General features: G+C 43.1%; 1 pseudogene; it reads right to left on the bottom strand.

Moving 5' to 3' along the window:
- The window catches only part of LOC136526004 (aspartyl protease family protein At5g10770-like), a 31412-nt pseudogene extending 14584 nt beyond the window's left edge, over positions 1–16828 (bottom strand).
- Between the last annotated feature and the right edge of the window lie 1283 nt (positions 16829–18111).

Here is an 18111-nt window from a genome sequence, read left to right as displayed (position 1 = left end):
TATAAACCCGGTAGTCCGTCGAGTACCACGATGGGTCTCGATAAACGATTTACAACAACCAAGATCGCACATGATTCAACATACATGTCACATATTACATAAAGTTCACAGATACATTTCCATTATTAGAGTATGAAACAAAGTTATTACAAACCAAGTTTGATAAACAAAAGCAGAAGCAAATTAAGTTTGAAACTAGCATTTGCCAACATAGTTTGATACAGTGCCAACATACGATCACAGTCCACAAAAAAGCATGTAGAGGGGTTAATAAAGAAGCCTGCCCAAGGCTTACTCCTCATCCACAGCGGGATAGAAGCAACTCTTGCAATAACCATGATACACAGTGCCATCTGCAACAATGGGAAAATAAACCCTGAGTACGAGAATGTACTCAGCTAGACTTACCCATCATAAACCAGAAATAAAAAGACTCCAAGGATTATGCAAGGCTGTATAAGTGGATGTAGCTTGACAACATTTTGCATAAAAAGCGATTAACTCAGTTATACAATTATAATTCTGTTACCAAGTTAATTATGACTATCCATCTCTAAATTAACAACTATCCTATGCCAAACATGTGGTATATCATTTTAAGAGCGTACACTAGTAACCATAGCCGGTATTGTAAATCCATGTTCATGCAAACCATCATGTTCCATAATGCAATTACTATGATGTTGGGACTAGCTAAGTTTCTCACTATCCGGGAGAGACGGCGATTCGAATCGTTTTCTATATTTATCTCTTGACTTACACCTGTTGTGAGTAGAAGTTTGGTTATGGTTTAGTTCTCCATCGTGCATATAAGTTATCAATATATTCCAACTGTCAGTCCTTCCCTATGGTAAAAATATAAATAACGATACCTAGAATACATCGGGGTGAAATGCTACAATGGTAAATTATCTGTGCGCTTGCAGATCCTTTCATTTTTATATTCTTTCTAGTCACATAAAATAATAAAGTACTTCTTAGTGTCATTCTAGAAGTGACGCTAAAGAATGTCAACAAGCATTTCTGTCATCATAGCTAGGGATGACAACTTAGCAAAAGTGATGTTAAGAAAGGTCAACAACATTAGGTGGCTACTCATGACAAGTTAATAAATACCAACAAGCATTTCTAGCGCTATTGCCGGGGAAGATAGCTAAGCAATCATGGAATATTGATAAACTTGTACTTATTGATGTGATCGAGAAAACCATTTACCCTCTACTCAAGCAGAGTTACCCTTGTTCTATCTACTTTTATATCTTATGTAGGGTAATGTGTAACCGGTTTTGTCCTTCCGACAAACTATGTTGAAAATCCAAAAGCACTACTGAAAGATCCTAATGGCCAGAGGGGGGTAAATAGCCTATTAAAAATTCTACAACAACACATAGCAAACCGGTTAGACAAATATGAGGCAAAGCGAGTGTTGCGCTAGCCTACTAAAAAGCAAGCCACCTACCACAATTCTAGTTTCTTATAGTCTCTATTCACACAATGGCTATGTTACTACACTAAGTTAGTGTGCTCTCAAAGGCTAACTAAAGAGCCACACTAACCAAACTAACAAGCTCTCACAACTAGCTACACTAAAGAGCTTGACAACTAGTTTGCGGTAATGTAAAGAGAGAGAGAAATGGTTATACCGCCGAGTCGATGAATGAACCAATCAATCACAAGAATAAATACCAATGAAGACCAATCACCTCGGAATCAAATAATAACACAATGATTTTTACCGAGGATCACTTGCTTGCCGACAAGCTAGTTCTCGTTGTGGTGATAAACTCACTTGGAGGTTCACACACTAATTGGCATCACACGCCAAACCCTCAATAGGGTGCCACATAACCAACACAAGATGAGGATCACACAAGCCACGAGCAATATACTAGAGTACCTTTTGTCTCTCTGCCGGGGAAAGGTCAAGAACCCCTCACAATCACCACGATCGGAGCCGGAGACAATCACCAACCTCCACTCGACAATCCTTGCTGCTCCAAGCTGTCTAAGTGGTGGCAACCACCAAGAGTAACAAGCGAATCCCGAAGCGAAACATGAACACCAAGTGCCTCTAGATGCAAACACTCAAGCAATGCACTTGGATTCTCTCCCAATCTCACAAAGATGATGAATCAATGATGGAGATGAGTAAGAGGGCTTTGGCTAAGCTCACAAGGTTTCTATGTCAATGAAAATGGCCAAGAGAATGAGCTTGAGCCGGCCAGGGGGCTTAAATAGAGAGCCCCCATGAACAGAGCCGTTGGCTCTCTGTTCCTTGAAAAATTGGAGCGACTAGATCCACCGGTCGGACTGACCGGACGCAAGACACCAGCGTTCGGTCCTCAGATTTTCGCCACGTGTCCCCTGCTTCAAAGGTTGATCGTCCAATCTCAACGGTCATCAGTGCACTTAAGTTGTGGCCAGACACATTGCTCAAAGTAACCGAACGCTCCATCACTGGAGTTTGGTCGTTTCCAGTAAGGCACTAGAGCTGGTTTTTCACGACCGAACGTGTCCGATCATAGGCGACCGAACGCGGACCAGAGTCCGGTCCTTACTGTCCTATTTAGATTCTTTTGCCAATGTACGTCATCACCTGACCGGACGCACCCCCAGCGTGTCTGGTCCAATTTCTTCTTAGCGTCCGATCAAAGGACCGAGGGCGGCCTTCACTGCGCGCCACTGATTGGATGCAGGGTCAGAGGCCAATCACTGCCCAAGGTAGAGTCCGGTCAATACGAAACTTCCCCTTTTGACCTCGAACTTCACCACCCTTGATCAAATGTGCCAACCACCAAGTGTATCACCTTGTGCACATGTGTTAGCAAAATTCACAAATGTTTTCAAGGGTGTTAGCACTCCACTAGACCCAAAATGCATATGCAATGAGTTAGAGCATCTAGTGTCACTTTGATAACCGCATTTCGATATGAGTTTCACCCCTCCTCATAGTACAACTATTGATCCTAATGTGATCACACTCGCTAAGTGTCTCGATCACTTAAACCGAAAAGCTCCTATCAAGTTTCACCTTTGTCTTGAGCTTTTTATTTTTCTCTTTCTTCTTTTCCACGTCCAAGCATTTGATCATCACCATGCCATTGTCATAGAACCGACTAAATTATAAGAGTACAAGTACAATGGCAGCCCGCAAGCGGTCGCACTATCATCCTTGAACCCATATAAACCCGGTAGTCCGTCGAGTACCACGATGGGTCTCGATAAACGATTTACAACAACCAAGATCGTACATGATTCAACATACATGTCACATATTATATAAAGTTCACAGATACATTTCCATTATTAGAGTATGAAACAAAGTTATTACAAACCAAGTTTGATAAACAAAAGCAGAAGCAAATTAAGTTTGAAACTAGCATTTGCCAACATAGTTTGATACAGTGCCAACATACGATCACAGTCCACAAAAAGCATGTAGAGGGGTTAATAAAGAAGCCTGCCCAAGGCTTACTCCTCATCCACAGCGGGATAGAAGCAACTCTTGCAATAACCATGATACACAGTGCCATCTGCAACAATGGGAAAATAAACCCTGAGTACGAGAATGTACTCAGCTAGACTTACCCATCATAAACCAGAAATAAAAAGACTCCAAGGATTATGCAAGGCTGTATAAGTGGATGTAGCTTGACAACATTTTGCATAAAAGCGATTAACTCAGTTATACAATTATAATTCTATTACCAAGTTAATTATGACTATCCATCTCTAAATTAACAACTATCCTATGCCAAACATATGGTATATCATTTTAAGAGACACTAGTAACCATAGCCGGTATTGTAAATCCATGTTCATGCAAACCATCATGTTCCATAATGCAATTACTATGATGTTGGGACTAGCTAAGTTTCTCACTATCCGGGAGAGATGGCGATTCGAATCGTTTTCAATCAGCTGGGAATTTATTCCTAATACAAACCCAGGCAGACCAGATCAACGGTCACCTTAGGTCACCTTTGATACAACTCAAGTACACATTTCGCGGGTTCGCCTAGCGCCGCACAATCAGGGACAACCAAATGTCAGGACGTTCAGGCCCAGCCTGCCCTTGGGCTCAGTCTGGCTCCCCGTACATCCTTACTACCATCCAGAGTGTGCACTTTTACAGAGTGGGGCTCGGCCTGAATTGAGCTACTCGGCTTCGCGGTCGAAACAAGTTATCCGGCTAGCAAAGTGATAGGCATGCGTTCAATCTTGTCAGAAGCGCCAACAACGGTACGGTCCTTAATTGGCATAGACGGAATCACATGAGTCACCTACACATAGACTCCGCCCGGCCTTGATTTATTTTTACCCCAATGGTTCCTTTCCACGATAGCAAATATAGCCAACCGTGCTTCGGTATCCACCTATATCTCACAGGTGATAGGAAATCACCCGACTTCTACCGGTCTAAGCATGGCTAAGCATATATTCGATCTTGGACCTATATAGGGTTAAAGATAGTATTTTTGGACAAGGAATTTATATGCATCAAGTGGTTCCAATCAACTCTTATAACCTAATGCATCAATCATAAAGGACTCCAGTAATATTTTGTAAAATACTAGGAGACTTAGAATGTTCCGGGGCTTGCCTTTCAGGAAGGAAGTGGGGTGGTGATCAGGGCACTCCGAAAGCTCTTCTAGGGTCTGCTCCTCGCCTTCGGGAGCTGCGGCTTGAGGAATCTCCTACTGGTCCCCTTCTTCTTCTTCGTTGAACTCTAGCAACGTTATCTCCTCCGTAGATCCTAGATGCATGAGTGTGACATGAGATAATGCAAATGCATTCATGTTGGCAAGTATAGTATGATGATACATGATGAATGGATTCTTGCAAGCATTCTTAACAACATGGTGTTAAAGAAATAACAAGTGCATCACATTTACCAGAGCTCATACTTGTCAAGAACAGCTCACCACATAAATTTCATAATTTTTGGAGCAAAGGAACTCTAGATATAAATTGAACAAGTTTACATACACTTAAAAACACATTTCAAGTTTCATTTTAATCCCTCCAAAAACTCTACTACAAATGCTAATATCATATTTTTCATAAATACTACACTTCCTAAGGAACACTACAAAATTTGGTTCACAGATTTTGGATCTCTATAGCTCAACTTATAAATTTTCAAAGTTGCATACAAAAATAGGAACAAATGAACTAGCCTACTTCATTTCTGTCGCTGATAGGCGGGACCCGGTGGTCAGTGACCCCACATGTCAGTGAAATCGAAACAGGGTAGCGGCGCTGCTTCGACATGGTCCGGCCATGGCTCTTCACCGGCGAGCTTGCCAGTGGAGACAAGTGAACCTACATGATCTACGGAGCAGCGCGCATCGAATGACCTAGGTGGTGGTAGTGAAGGGTGGGCGGAGCATGCTCGTCGTCGGCCATGGCGGCACGGCGGTGCTGCTCAGCGGTGCGCTGGCCATCACCGGCCATGGCGAAGCCAGGCGAGGCGCACAACAGCATGACGGTGACCGTGCGAACCTGTCTAGACGACCTACGTGGCTTGAGAAGCTCCGACAAAGCATGGCCACGGCGTGGTTGCGCGGAGGTTAGAACGCGGCGGCGCGGGTCATCGTGTTCCGCACCGGCAGGACCACTAACGGAGGTAACGTCATAGCACAAGCTAGTACTCATCGTAACCAAGCTCGAACGCTAAACATTGTAAGAAAAAAGTGCGCGAGCCGAGCGGCTGCGAGCTTGCCGTGGAGGCGGCTATGGCGGCCGAGAGGGGAAAAAGCAATATGCCCTTACCGAGGCTCAATTGACCCAGCCACTACGTCGAGGCGGTAGAGGTGAACTTGGCGCAGCTACAGGCGAGATGGAGACGGTGGTGGTGTGGTGGAGTGCACGCAAGGCAACAACGGAGGCAAGTTGAAGCTCAGCGGTGAGGCTGCACTGCGGGAGTGGCGAAAGAGGAAGCAGTGAAATGAAATGGAGAGCACAAGGATGGAGCAGCGGGTGCGGGACGTGTTATACTACGCTCTGGCCCGACACAGCCGCGCTAGGCAGGACGCCAGCGACACGCGTCCATCCTCGTGTCCACACAGTGCACATGCTCTGGCGATGGTCAACCACCGAAGGCATTGATTCAGTTCGTTCAGTAACTGCGATGCAAGCCTGACAGCTAGAATTGACAGCGCTCGATCTCCTAGACCATGAGGAATTAGCGCCAACGATCTATACCAAACTTGTAGCTCTAGGTACCAGCTTCAATTGTTCTTAAAGGATCATGTTCCAACTCTCAACCATGACCAAGTTATTTCATCCCCAAAGTAAGCTCGTCAGCACTATCAGGGTTTAAGACTTAGAAAAATTTGATAAGTGCTGAAAACCAGGATTTGATGATTCTTGTGAGCCTAATTCAAGCATGTTAGGGGCTAAACCAGTCTATGACCCAAAAATAAAAGTTGTTCCTCATGCCAAATACTATAACTTTGCTTTAGTGACCACCTCCATGCAAGGTCTCTAGCACATAGTTCAAACTTGGTCAAACATGCTACATTCAAATGATGATATACACTCAAACTTTGGCTTAGTGACCAAATTACCCTTAACCATGAATACCAAAGTTGTTCATAAGGATATTTTAAACATGTCTAAGCTATTTGTAAGGTCACACAATCATTTCATGCATTGGTTACACATAGAGCTTCTCAGTTCAACACACCTAGCATCACTTAAGTACTTGATTAGTCAAAATGATCTTCTTGAACATTGTTCCACTAGTCATCATAAGTGTAGCTAATATGTTTTAGTGACTCACATTCATCACTTACATGTATTCACTCATGATCATATGCATATATACAGGGAAACATGAAATAACAAGCAATGTTGCAAATGTTTCAATCACATGTTTCAATTGTAAAAACTTAAATATGAATGCAGGATGCTCATGCTCATGCAATGCAAGTCAATTTATGCAAGGCTAACACCTAGGGTGTTACAACCCCTCCCCTTATAAAAATCTCATCTCGAGATTTGCAAGACCTGCCATTCTTGGAAAAAGGCGGGATAAACCTCTTGTAAATAATCCTCTCGTTCCCACGTAGCATCTTGTTCACTGTGATTGTTCCACACCACCTTATAGAACTTAATGATCTTACTCCGTGTTACTCTTTCCATCTCTTATAACACTCGGACTGGCTTTTCTTCATAAGTCAAATCCGATTGAAGCTTCATGCTGGTGGGTGCAATAGCTTCTTCGGGTACACGAAGACATTTCTTCAACTGGGACACATGGAAGACATCAAATATTGCACTCATCTCTGGTGGAAGTTGTAACTTATAAGCAACATTTCCTTTCCGTTCCATAATCTTGTATGGCCCTACATATCTAGGCGCAAGCTTATTTTTCATTCCAAATCTCTTCACCCCCTTCATGGGTGATACTTTCAAGTATACATAGTCACCCACTTCAAAAGTCAGTGGTCTTCTTCTTTTATCAGCATAACTCTTTTGTCTTGATTGAGCTACCTTTATATGTTGTTGGATAATACGCACTTGCTCTTCAGCTTCATTGACAAAGTCAATACCAAAGTATCTCCTCTCATTGGGCTCAATCCAATTCAACGGAGTTCTACATTTTCTGCCATACAAGGCTTCAAACGGAGCCATCTTGATGCTTGCTTGATAACTGTTGTTGTAGGAGAACTCAGCTAAAGGTAACCATTTCTCCCACAAACCCTTGGAAGATATAACACAAGCTCTTAGCAAATCTTCTAAGATTTGGTTCACTCGCTCTGTCTGTCCAGAAGTTTGCGGATGGTATGCCGAACTTCTGATCAATTTAGTCCCCAAGGCCTGGTGCAAGTGTTCCCAGAAACGAGCTATGAACTGTGGTCCTCGATCTGAGATTATGGTTCTGGGTACTCCATGTAGCCTCACAATTTGAGAAACGTACAGCTCAGCGTATTTCCCAACTATATACCTTGTGTTCATGGGTATAAAATGTGCTGACTTGGTGAGATGATCTACAATGACCCATATTGAATCATGACCTTGTGGTGTCATTGGAAGGCCTGTGATAAAGTCCATACTAATTTCTTCCCATTTCCATCCTAGAATAGGCAATGGCTGAAGTAATCCAGCAGATTTCATATGAACAACTTTTACTCTACTGTAGTTATCGCACCTAGCGACATAGGCTGCGATCTCCTTCTTCATCTTAGTCCACCAAAAATGGGTTTTCAAATCTTGATACATCTTACTACTACCCAGATGGATAGACAATTTGGATGAATGAGCTTCCTCCAGAATTTGATTTCTAAGCTCACGGTCTTTCGGTACCACAAGTCGGTCCTCAAACCATAGCACGCCCCTTTCGTCCAATCTGAAATGCTTGGTTTCTTACTCTCGCATCTTTCTCTTGATGTGACTTATAACTACATCCATTTGCTACAGCTCTATGATTTTGCTTTCAAGTGAACAACTGATAGTGATATTGTGCAGTACAATAGGATTTAACAAATTGAAGCCATCTTCCAACAATGCTTCCTCAGTGTTGCAATGAGATTTCCGACTGAGTGCATTAGCTACAACATTGGCTTTTCCCGGATGGTAATGTACTTCCAAATTGTAGTCCTTAATCAGCTCTAGCCATTTTTGCTGTCTCATGTTTAGCTCTGGTTGGGTAAAGATATACTTAAGACTTTTGTGGTCAGTATATATATGACATATATTGCCCAACAAATAATGTCTCCATATCTTTAATGCATGTACAACTGTAGCTAGTTCTAAATCATGTGTAGGGTAGTTGACTTCATGTTTTCTCAATTGCCGAGAAGCATATGCAATAACTCTCCCCTCTTGCATGAGCACACACCCCAAACCTATACCTGATGCATCACAAAATACATCAAAAGGCTTCTCGATGTCGGGTTGTGCTAAAACAGGGGCTGTAGTTAACAGAGTCCTGAGGGTGTGAAAAGCTGCTTCACACTCTGGTGTCCAATTGAACTTTTCATCTTTCTGAAGTAGCCTAGTCATGGGCTTAGCTATTTTGGAGAAATCTGGAATGAAGCGACGATAATATCTTGCTAATCCTAGAAAACTCCGAACTTCATGAACCGAAGTCGGGGCCTTCCAATCCATGACCTCTTGTACTTTTGATGGGTCTACAGAGATACCATCTCTCGATAAGATATGACCTAAGAAAGGTACTTTGCTCAACCCAAATTCACACTTGCTAAATTTTGCATATAGCTTATGCTCCCTCAATCTGGATAGAACAATCCTCAGATGCTCTTTATGATCTGCCTCATTTTCTAAATAAATCAATATATCATCGATAAACACGACCATGAACTTGTCAAGCTCGGGCATGAATACCAAATTCATCAGGTACATGAAGTAGGCAGGAGCATTCGTTAGTCCGAAAGACATAACCAAATACTCATATAAGCCGTACCTAGTGGAGAAAGCAGTCTTAGGTATATCCTCTGGCCTAATTTTTATCTAATGATAGCCTAATCTCAAGTCAATCTTAGAGAATACCTTTGCCTTTGCCAACTGATCGAATAAGATGTCGATGCGGGGCAACGGGTACTTGTTTTTAATAGTCACAGCATTGAGTGGTCTGTAATCCACACACATTCTCAATGACTTGTCCTTCTTCTTTACAAACAATGCTGGACATCCCCATGAAGATGAACTAGGTTGAATGAGACCCTTGTCCAATAGATCTTTTAACTGAATCTTAAGTTCTGCTAACTCATTTGGTGGCATTCTATAGGGCCTTCTTGAGATGGGTGCCGTACCTGGCACTAACTCAATCTTAAATTCCACATCCCTATCAGGTGGTAAACCTGGTAACTCCTCTGGGAATACATCGGGAAACTCACAAACCACTGGGATATCACAAAGGGTAGTGGTTTGTATAGCACAAGCTAAGTGTTGGAGTTCAAAATTTCAGGAGAGGGGTACTAGAAAAGCATTCCCTCCCTAGGGTTCTCTCAACATAATAGTACGAGTGCTAGTGTCAATGAGAACACCATGATCGCTCATCCATTTCATGCCTAAGATTACCCTTATGGATAACCCAGGTAATACTATCAAATCTGTGGTATACTCCCTCTCTTGGATAGAGATGAGCACATTTTTTACTATCTTATTTGTAGAAATAGTAGCCCCTACTGAACTTATATTATAACCACCCTTACTTACTTCAATTATTTTCTAATCATGTCTAGATGCAAATGCTTGACTCATAAATGAACGAGAAGCTCTCGAATCAAATAAAACAATAGTGGGATGCTTGTTGACAAGAAACATACCAGCCATGACCACTTCTCCAGCAGGCACTTCCTCAACAGCGGTATAATGCATGTATCCAGGACGTGCCCTTGAGTTTGCCTGCCTCTGATTGTTCTAATTCTGGTTGCCATTCTTCTTGGGGTGGGGGCATTCCTTGGCCCAATGACCCACTTGATTGTAGTTGAAACAGGGTTGATTACTCCTAGGTCCTGTGGAGCTTCCCTGACCGCCATTTCCTTTGGGTAAGGCAATAGTGAATGCCTTACGGAATGCTTTCTAAGGCCTGCCGTTCTGAGCTTTTGGGGGTGGAGGCCTAAACTTGGGTGCAGGTGGGTGGAACTATGGCCTAGCGGTGATAGGAGCTCTAGACTGTGAAGATCCGAAGGCACCTGCCTCAAATGCCCTTTTGCGACCCTTAGCTGTCGCATGCATGTTGTTATGATTTTCCTAGGTTAGAGCATCACTAATAAACTCGTTATAGGTGGTGCACTTGGAATTTGCCATGGTCTTCATCAGTTTTGTGCCTAGACCCCATTTGAAGCTCTCTATCTTCTTCTCCTCGGTATCCACAAAACCTAGAGCATACCTGGACAGGTTATTGAATGCGTGCATATATTTTGTGAGGGTCTTTGTCCCTTGGGTGAGCCTCATAAATTCGGCCGTTTTCATGCGCATTAGGCCTGGGGGAATGTGATGTCCTCAAAAAGCCAACTTGAACTGCTCCCATGTTACTCACGCATTAGCAGGTAGAGAGGACAAGAAATGTGTCCACCAGATCCCTGTTGGTCCCTACAACTAATGGGACGCATACTCAGCCTTCAGGTGCTCGGTGACTCTTAGCAGACGAAACTTCTGCTCAATGGTGTTGAGCCACTCGTCCACCTATAGTGGTTCCTCTGCCACCTTGAAGATAGGAGGCTTTGTATCCAGAAATTCCTTGAAGGTACTTTGCTGATTTGGCTCGGGCCCTTGTTGTTGTGGGTGGCCACGAGCGGTGTTCTACGCGATGAGGCGTAGAGCTTCCTCCATTGTCCTTTGGCTTCCCAAGAATTGGGCAAAGAACTCCTGAGCAGATGGCGGTGGCGGTGGTGGTAAGTCACCGTCGTTGCCATCATGGCTGCTACTAGCTCCTACACGGGTGCGAGTCATCTGCAAAGTTGCCACAATAAGCGATTATTGGTTGATGTCAAAAGATTGCAGATGAATTTGTAATCATGCCAAACTGAATTTACTGGAGATAATCTCAAATTCATACAATAAAAACAGAGGCATAATAATTCATTCTCGCAATATGACATCACTAATTTGATCACTTATCGGACTCATAGCACATGAATATTTGAATCATGATCTCTAATAAATCAACTGGAATTTGCATTTGCGTTTAACCAAACGTGTGATAGTCATGCAAATAACAATATTACATGATAGTCCAATCACCAACACCAAATTCAAACTATAGATCCATTACATAACCAACGATGATACATTAAGCATTTCTACTAAGCACTAGGCGATCTAATCCTCATCATGATCACTATCGAGGTCAGAGATGAGATCCTCTCCTTCCTCAGGCTCCACTTCTTCCTCTTCCTCCATATTTGGACCATCTTCTTCCCCATCAAGGATTTGGTTCAGCTGGTTGTTCAAATAGTGCACTTCATGCTAAAGGTTCATCACTTGAAGTTGAGCCTGTGCAAGCTGCTGACGTAAGCCCCTTTCAGCATGGTCCTGCGTGTTACTCATGTCGCGGTGCCAATCTCTTTCTATCCTTACTGCAGTGGCATAGTTTTCTGCTGCATCTCGTTGGCGTCTAGTTGTGGACACCTTAGCACAGGTGACCTCCAACTGGTCCCATAGTCCTACAAGCAATGCTTGATCATTAGCTCTTGCTTCTTGGGTTGTTGCTCTCTGTTGATCCACTTGCTCCAGTTGGGCATGGAGAGTGCCCAAAGCTACATAGGCTTGGTCAGATTCCCATCGAGCTTTACTTGCGGCATTCTTTTGCTTGCGCACACACTTCTTGAGTTTATGCTATGCGGCTTCAGCTCTCATGAGCTTGTCCATGCAAGTGGTGTATGATTCCTGCCAGAAATCCCTGGTGTCCTGGCATGTACAAAACATCTTCATCACCACAAACATTGCACTCATAGCGGGACTAGTGCTATTTGCCCGCTCATCCCGATCTCTGATCAGTGCATTTTGGTTACGTTGTTCCCATATTGTTGTGGATGGGTCCATCCAAGGAAACATACCCGCTGCACTGCCGATAAGTGCATCCCCATGCTGCTGGCAGATTTGACTCAAAACCTCAAAGGCCACAACTTGGGCAGCCTCCCAAGGAGTTTTTCCTTCTAATTCCACCTTCCACTCCTGCTAGAAGGGCGTTTGTGTGCGGGCTGGTATAGTTAGCCACACCTCGTACCATGGCTGTCCCTCCAAGTACTCTTCATTCCAATGATAAAGGGGCGGTTCATGGTACCCCGCAAAGTGCAAAACTCTCCACAGTAGGGTAGGCGTTCCAAAAACCATAAAGGAAATTCTCACATCCAGCTGGTGCTGCCATCTGTACCATCAACATGTACAACTTTGTGTGAGATAAGGCCATAATGGATAAGAGTTACATAACCGAGTAAGAAATTTATAAGGGGGGGGGAACAATGTAATTATGTGAATGGTAATTATCATGATGCATGCTCGTTCCGTACGTCCTCACAAACATAGGAAGAATTATTTCTAACGACATATGCGGTGGCATACATACGTTCTCTCATATATAGCGTAACTAGTTGAGCTACACATTTCGTTGTTAGTGTACCTGCATAAAAGTTTCATTTCAGCCCATCCCATAATTAACTATGCAGAATGTAAATCTAAATACTTCCATATATGCATACTCATACATATACTTCTGTATCAAAGCTACCCGATAATAGTTTATACCCACAATTAAATACACACCACATACACATGCAAGCATGCATACATAGTCGTACCAAAGCTAACTCTCCCCGACCGCACGCTCACATCTTGCGGTCATGCTACTCATCAACTTACCTTGGCGTAGAGGCATTTGATCCATACATTACCATTCAAGTGAATGGCATCCATACAATAGCATGCCGTATGGACGACGAAATTAAAATCCCCAAGTTAGTACTTAAATAGCCACCTAATAGTCCTTAACTTGGGCATAAGGAAAGTGATCACTAGCACACTTTAGATTTCAAATACTTATTTATATAGCTATTAGTTGCTAGAAAGGGTTTTGGAAAACAAAAACTATTGTTTTAAATACACATGTGACAATTAACGCAGAACTGACCAATTTATAAGAGTACAAGTACAATGGCAGCCCGCAAGTGGTCGCACTATCATACTTGAACCCATATAAACCCGGTAGTCTGTCGAGTACCACGACGGGCCTCGATAAACGATTTACAACAACCAAGATTGTACAGGATTCAACATACATGTCACATATTACATAAAGTTCACATATACATTTCCATCATCAGAGTATGAAACAAAGTTATTACAAACCAAGTTTGATAAACAAAAGTGGAAGCAAATGAAGTTTGAAAGTAGCATTTGCCAACATACTATCATAGTCCACAAAAGCATGTAGAGGGGTTAATAAAGAAGCCTGCCCAAGGCTTACTCCTCATCCACAGCGGGATAGAAGCAACTCTTGCAATAACCATGATACACAGTGCCATCTGCAACAATGGGAAAATAAACCCTGGGTACAAGAAGGTACTCAGCTAGACTTACCCGTCATAAACTAGAAATAAAATGACTCCAAGGATCATGCAAGGCTGTATAAGTGGATGTAGCTTGACAACATTTTGCATAAAAAGCGATTAACTCAGTTATACAATTATAATTCTGTTACCAAGTTAATTATGACTATCCATCTCTAAATTAACAACTATCATATGCCAAACATGTGGTATATCATTTTAAGAGCATACACTAGTAACCATAGCCGGTATTGTAAATCCATGTTCATGTGAACCATCATGTTCCATAATGCAATTACTACAATGTTGGGACTACCCAAGTTTCTCACTATCCAGGAGAGACGGCGATTCGAATCGTTTTTCAACCAGCTGGGAATTTATTCCTAACACAAACCCAGGCAGACCAGATCAACGGTCACCTTAGGTCACCTTTGGTACAACTCAAGTACACATTTCGCGGGTTTGCCCAGCGCCGCACAATCAGGGACAACCAAATGCTAGGACGTTCAGGCCCAGCCTGCCCTTGGGCTCAGTCTAGCTCCCCGCACATCCTTACTACCATCCAGAGTGTGCACTTTTACAGAGCGAGGCCCGGCCTAAGTTGAGCTACTCGGCTTCGCGGTCAGAATGAGTTATCCGGCCGGCTAAGTGATAGGCATGCGTTCAATCTTGTTAGAAGCGCCAACAACGGTACGGTCCTTAATCGGCACAGACGGAATCACATGAGTCAACCTACGCATAGACTCCGCCCGGCCTTGATTTACTTTTACCCCATGATTCCTTTCCATGATAGCAAATATAGCCAACCGTGCTTCGGTGTCCACCTATATCTCGCAGGTGATAGGAAATCACCCGACTTCTAACGGTCTAAGCATGGCTAAGCATATATTCGATCTTGGACCTATATAGGGTTAAAGGTAGTATTTCTAGACAAGGAATTTATATGCATCAAGTGGTTCCAATCAACTCTTATAACCTAATGCATCAATCATAAAGGACTCCAGTAATATTTTGTAAAATACTAGGAGACTTAGAATGCTCTAGGGCTTGCCTTTCAGGAAGGAAGTGGGGCGGTGATCAGGGCACTCCGGAAGCTCTTCTAGGGTCTGCTCCTCGCCTTCGGGAGCCGCGGCTTGAGGAATCTCCTGCTGGTCCCCTTCTTCTTCTTCGTTGAACTCCAGCAACGTTATCTCCTCCGTAGATCCCAGATGCATGAGTGTGACATGAGATAATGCAAATGCATTCATGTTGGCAAGTATAGTATGATGATACATGATGAATGGATTCTTGCAAGCATTCTTAACAACATGGTGTTAAAGAAATGACAAGTGCATCACATTTACTGAGTATGTGCATATCTCTTCTCGCTTATTTAACCACCTACTTCAACAATGCATTTACTATATCACAAAACAGCAGCTACTTGTTTTACTCATAACTGAAGTTCTACTTATTCAAATGTGGTGATCTTGGACTTTCTGGAAAGCTTATAAAATTATCTACAACTCTATTTTAATACTCTCACTGTGATTCAGGAGTTAAATTGGGCAAACAAATCATTCAATCAAAGCTATCTAGAAAGTAAACCTTTCGGACAGCAAACTTGTAATAGCAAGAACTCGAAAACCCTAAGTCCTATGACTGTGAAAATTTAACACAAGGAAGATTAGCAAGTTATATACAACTTTATTATTAACAAGTTTTACAGTAGATACCATTATCTATATGAAATCATCGACGCGATCAAAACTATACATGCAGTCTTGTATTTGAATGATAAAGCGAAAATTAGTCATTTGTATACAATCAATGGCTTCTAAGCCTTACCATTGACATCAACAGTTACTATGCATCATAAGAACCCTAGCAAACATTATGCTTAAACACAATCTAATTATGTAATTGCCTTTCTTAATTTAATTAAATAATTAGGGTAAATAATAAACATATACCAAAGTGCATCATAAATTCTTAAAAATTTACAGTGGCTTCCTAGAACTACCAATAGACTACTGTAAAAGTTTCTTGCCATTTTACTAAGTAAAACATCCTATGCAAAAATGACAAGGCATAAAGGCTTAAAATAGCATAAATAGAAAACCCTAGTGAACAGTGTCAAGCAATAGATTTCATATTTTTCTTAGCATCCATATGGTACTAGGACATCCTCCAACAAATTTCATGAATATTAGATTCATAAAAAATTTATAAAAATTCATACAAGGATCACCTAATTATAAAAGCAAAATCTATAACTACAAATCCATTCATGCACTGACCCTCAAATTTTTACCAGAGCTCATACTTGTCAAGAACAGTTCACCACATAAATTTCATAATTTTTGGAGCATAGGAACTCTAGATATAAATTAAACAAGTTTACGTACACTTAAAAACACATTTCAAGTATCATTTTAATCCCTCCAAAAACTCTACTACAAATGCTAATATCATATTTTTCATAAATGCTACACTTCCTAAGGAACACTACAAAATTTGGTTCATAGATTTTGGATCTCTATAGCTCAACTTATAATTTTTCAAAGTTGCATACAAAAATAGGAACAAATGAACTAGCCTACTTCATTTCTGTCGCTGACAGGCGGGACCTGGTGGTCAGTGACCCCACATGTCAGTGAAACCGAAACAGGGCAGCGGCGCTGCTTCGACGTGGTCCAGCCACGGCTCATCGCCGGTGAGCTTGCCGGTGGAGACAAGTGAACCTATGTGATCTACGGAGCAGCGCGCACCGAATGACCAAGGTGGTGGCGGTAAAGGGTGGGCGGAGCATGCTCGTCGTCGGCCATGGCGGCATGGCGGCGCTGCTCAGCGGTGCGTCGGTCATCACCGGCCACGACGAAGCCAGGCGAGGTGCGCAACAGCACCACGGTGACCATGCAAACCTATCTAGACGACCTACGCGGCTTGAGAAGCTCCGACGAAGCATGGCCACGGTGCGGTGGCGCGGAGGTCAGAACGCGGCGGTGCGGGTCATCGTGTTCCGCGTCGGTGGGACCACTAACGGAGGTAACGTCATAGCACAAGCTAGTACTCATCCTAACCAAGCTCGAACACTACACACTGTAAGAAAAGCATGCGCGAGCCGAGCAGTGGCGAGCTTGCCGTGGAGGCGGCTATGGCGGCCGAGGTTCCAGCAAGAGGGGAAAAAAGCAATACGCCCTTACCGAGGCTCAATTGACCCAGCCACTATGTCGAGGCGGTAGAGGTGAACTTGGCATAGCTACAGGCAAGATGGAGACAGTGGTGGTGCGGTGGAGCGCACGCAAGGCAATGGCGCAGCTCGGCGGCGAGGCTGCGCTGTGGGAGTGGCGAAAGAGGAAGCAGTGCAATGAAATGGAGAGCGTGGGGATGGAGCAGCGGGTGCGGGACGCGTTATACTACGCTCTGGCCTGACACGGCCACGCTGGGCAGGACACCGGCGATGCGCAGCCATCCTCGCATCCATGCGGCGTGCATGCTCTGGCGACGGTCGGCCACCGAAGGCGTTGATTCAGTTCGTTTAGTAACCGCGATGCAAGCCAGACAGCTAGAATTGACAGCGCTCGATTTCCTAAACCATGAGGAATTAGTGCTAATGATCTAAACCAAACTTGTAGCTCTAGATACCAACTTCAATTGTTCTTAAAGGATCATGTTCCAACTCTCAACCGAGACCGAGTTATTTCATCCCCAAAGTAAGCTCGTCAGCACTGTCAGGGTTTAAGACTTAGAAAAATTTGATAAGTGCTGAAAACCAGGATTTGATGATTCTTGTGAGCCTAATTCAAGCATGTTAGGGGCTAAACCAGTCTATGACCCAAAAATAAAAGTTGTTCCTCATGCCAAATACTACAACTTTGCTTTAGTGACCACCTCCATGTAAGGTCTCTAGCACATAGTTCAAACTTGGTCAAACATGCTACATTCAAATGATGGTATACACTCAAACTTTGGCTTAGTGACCAAATTACCCTCCAGACTATATAAGGAGAGGTAGGGGTCCCCTAGCGGATAAGATACATACATCTAGATCAAGCTACTTGGTCGTCCAGAGCAATACAATACACCAAAGACATAGGTCCAGAGCAAT

The sequence above is a fragment of the Miscanthus floridulus genome, chromosome 19 (assembly GCF_019320115.1).
Source record: "Miscanthus floridulus cultivar M001 chromosome 19, ASM1932011v1, whole genome shotgun sequence".
In the NCBI taxonomy this organism is placed as follows: domain Eukaryota; kingdom Viridiplantae; phylum Streptophyta; class Magnoliopsida; order Poales; family Poaceae; genus Miscanthus; species Miscanthus floridulus.
The sequence above is the reverse complement of the archived record's forward strand: the minus strand, read 5'-3'. Positions and strand labels throughout refer to the sequence as shown.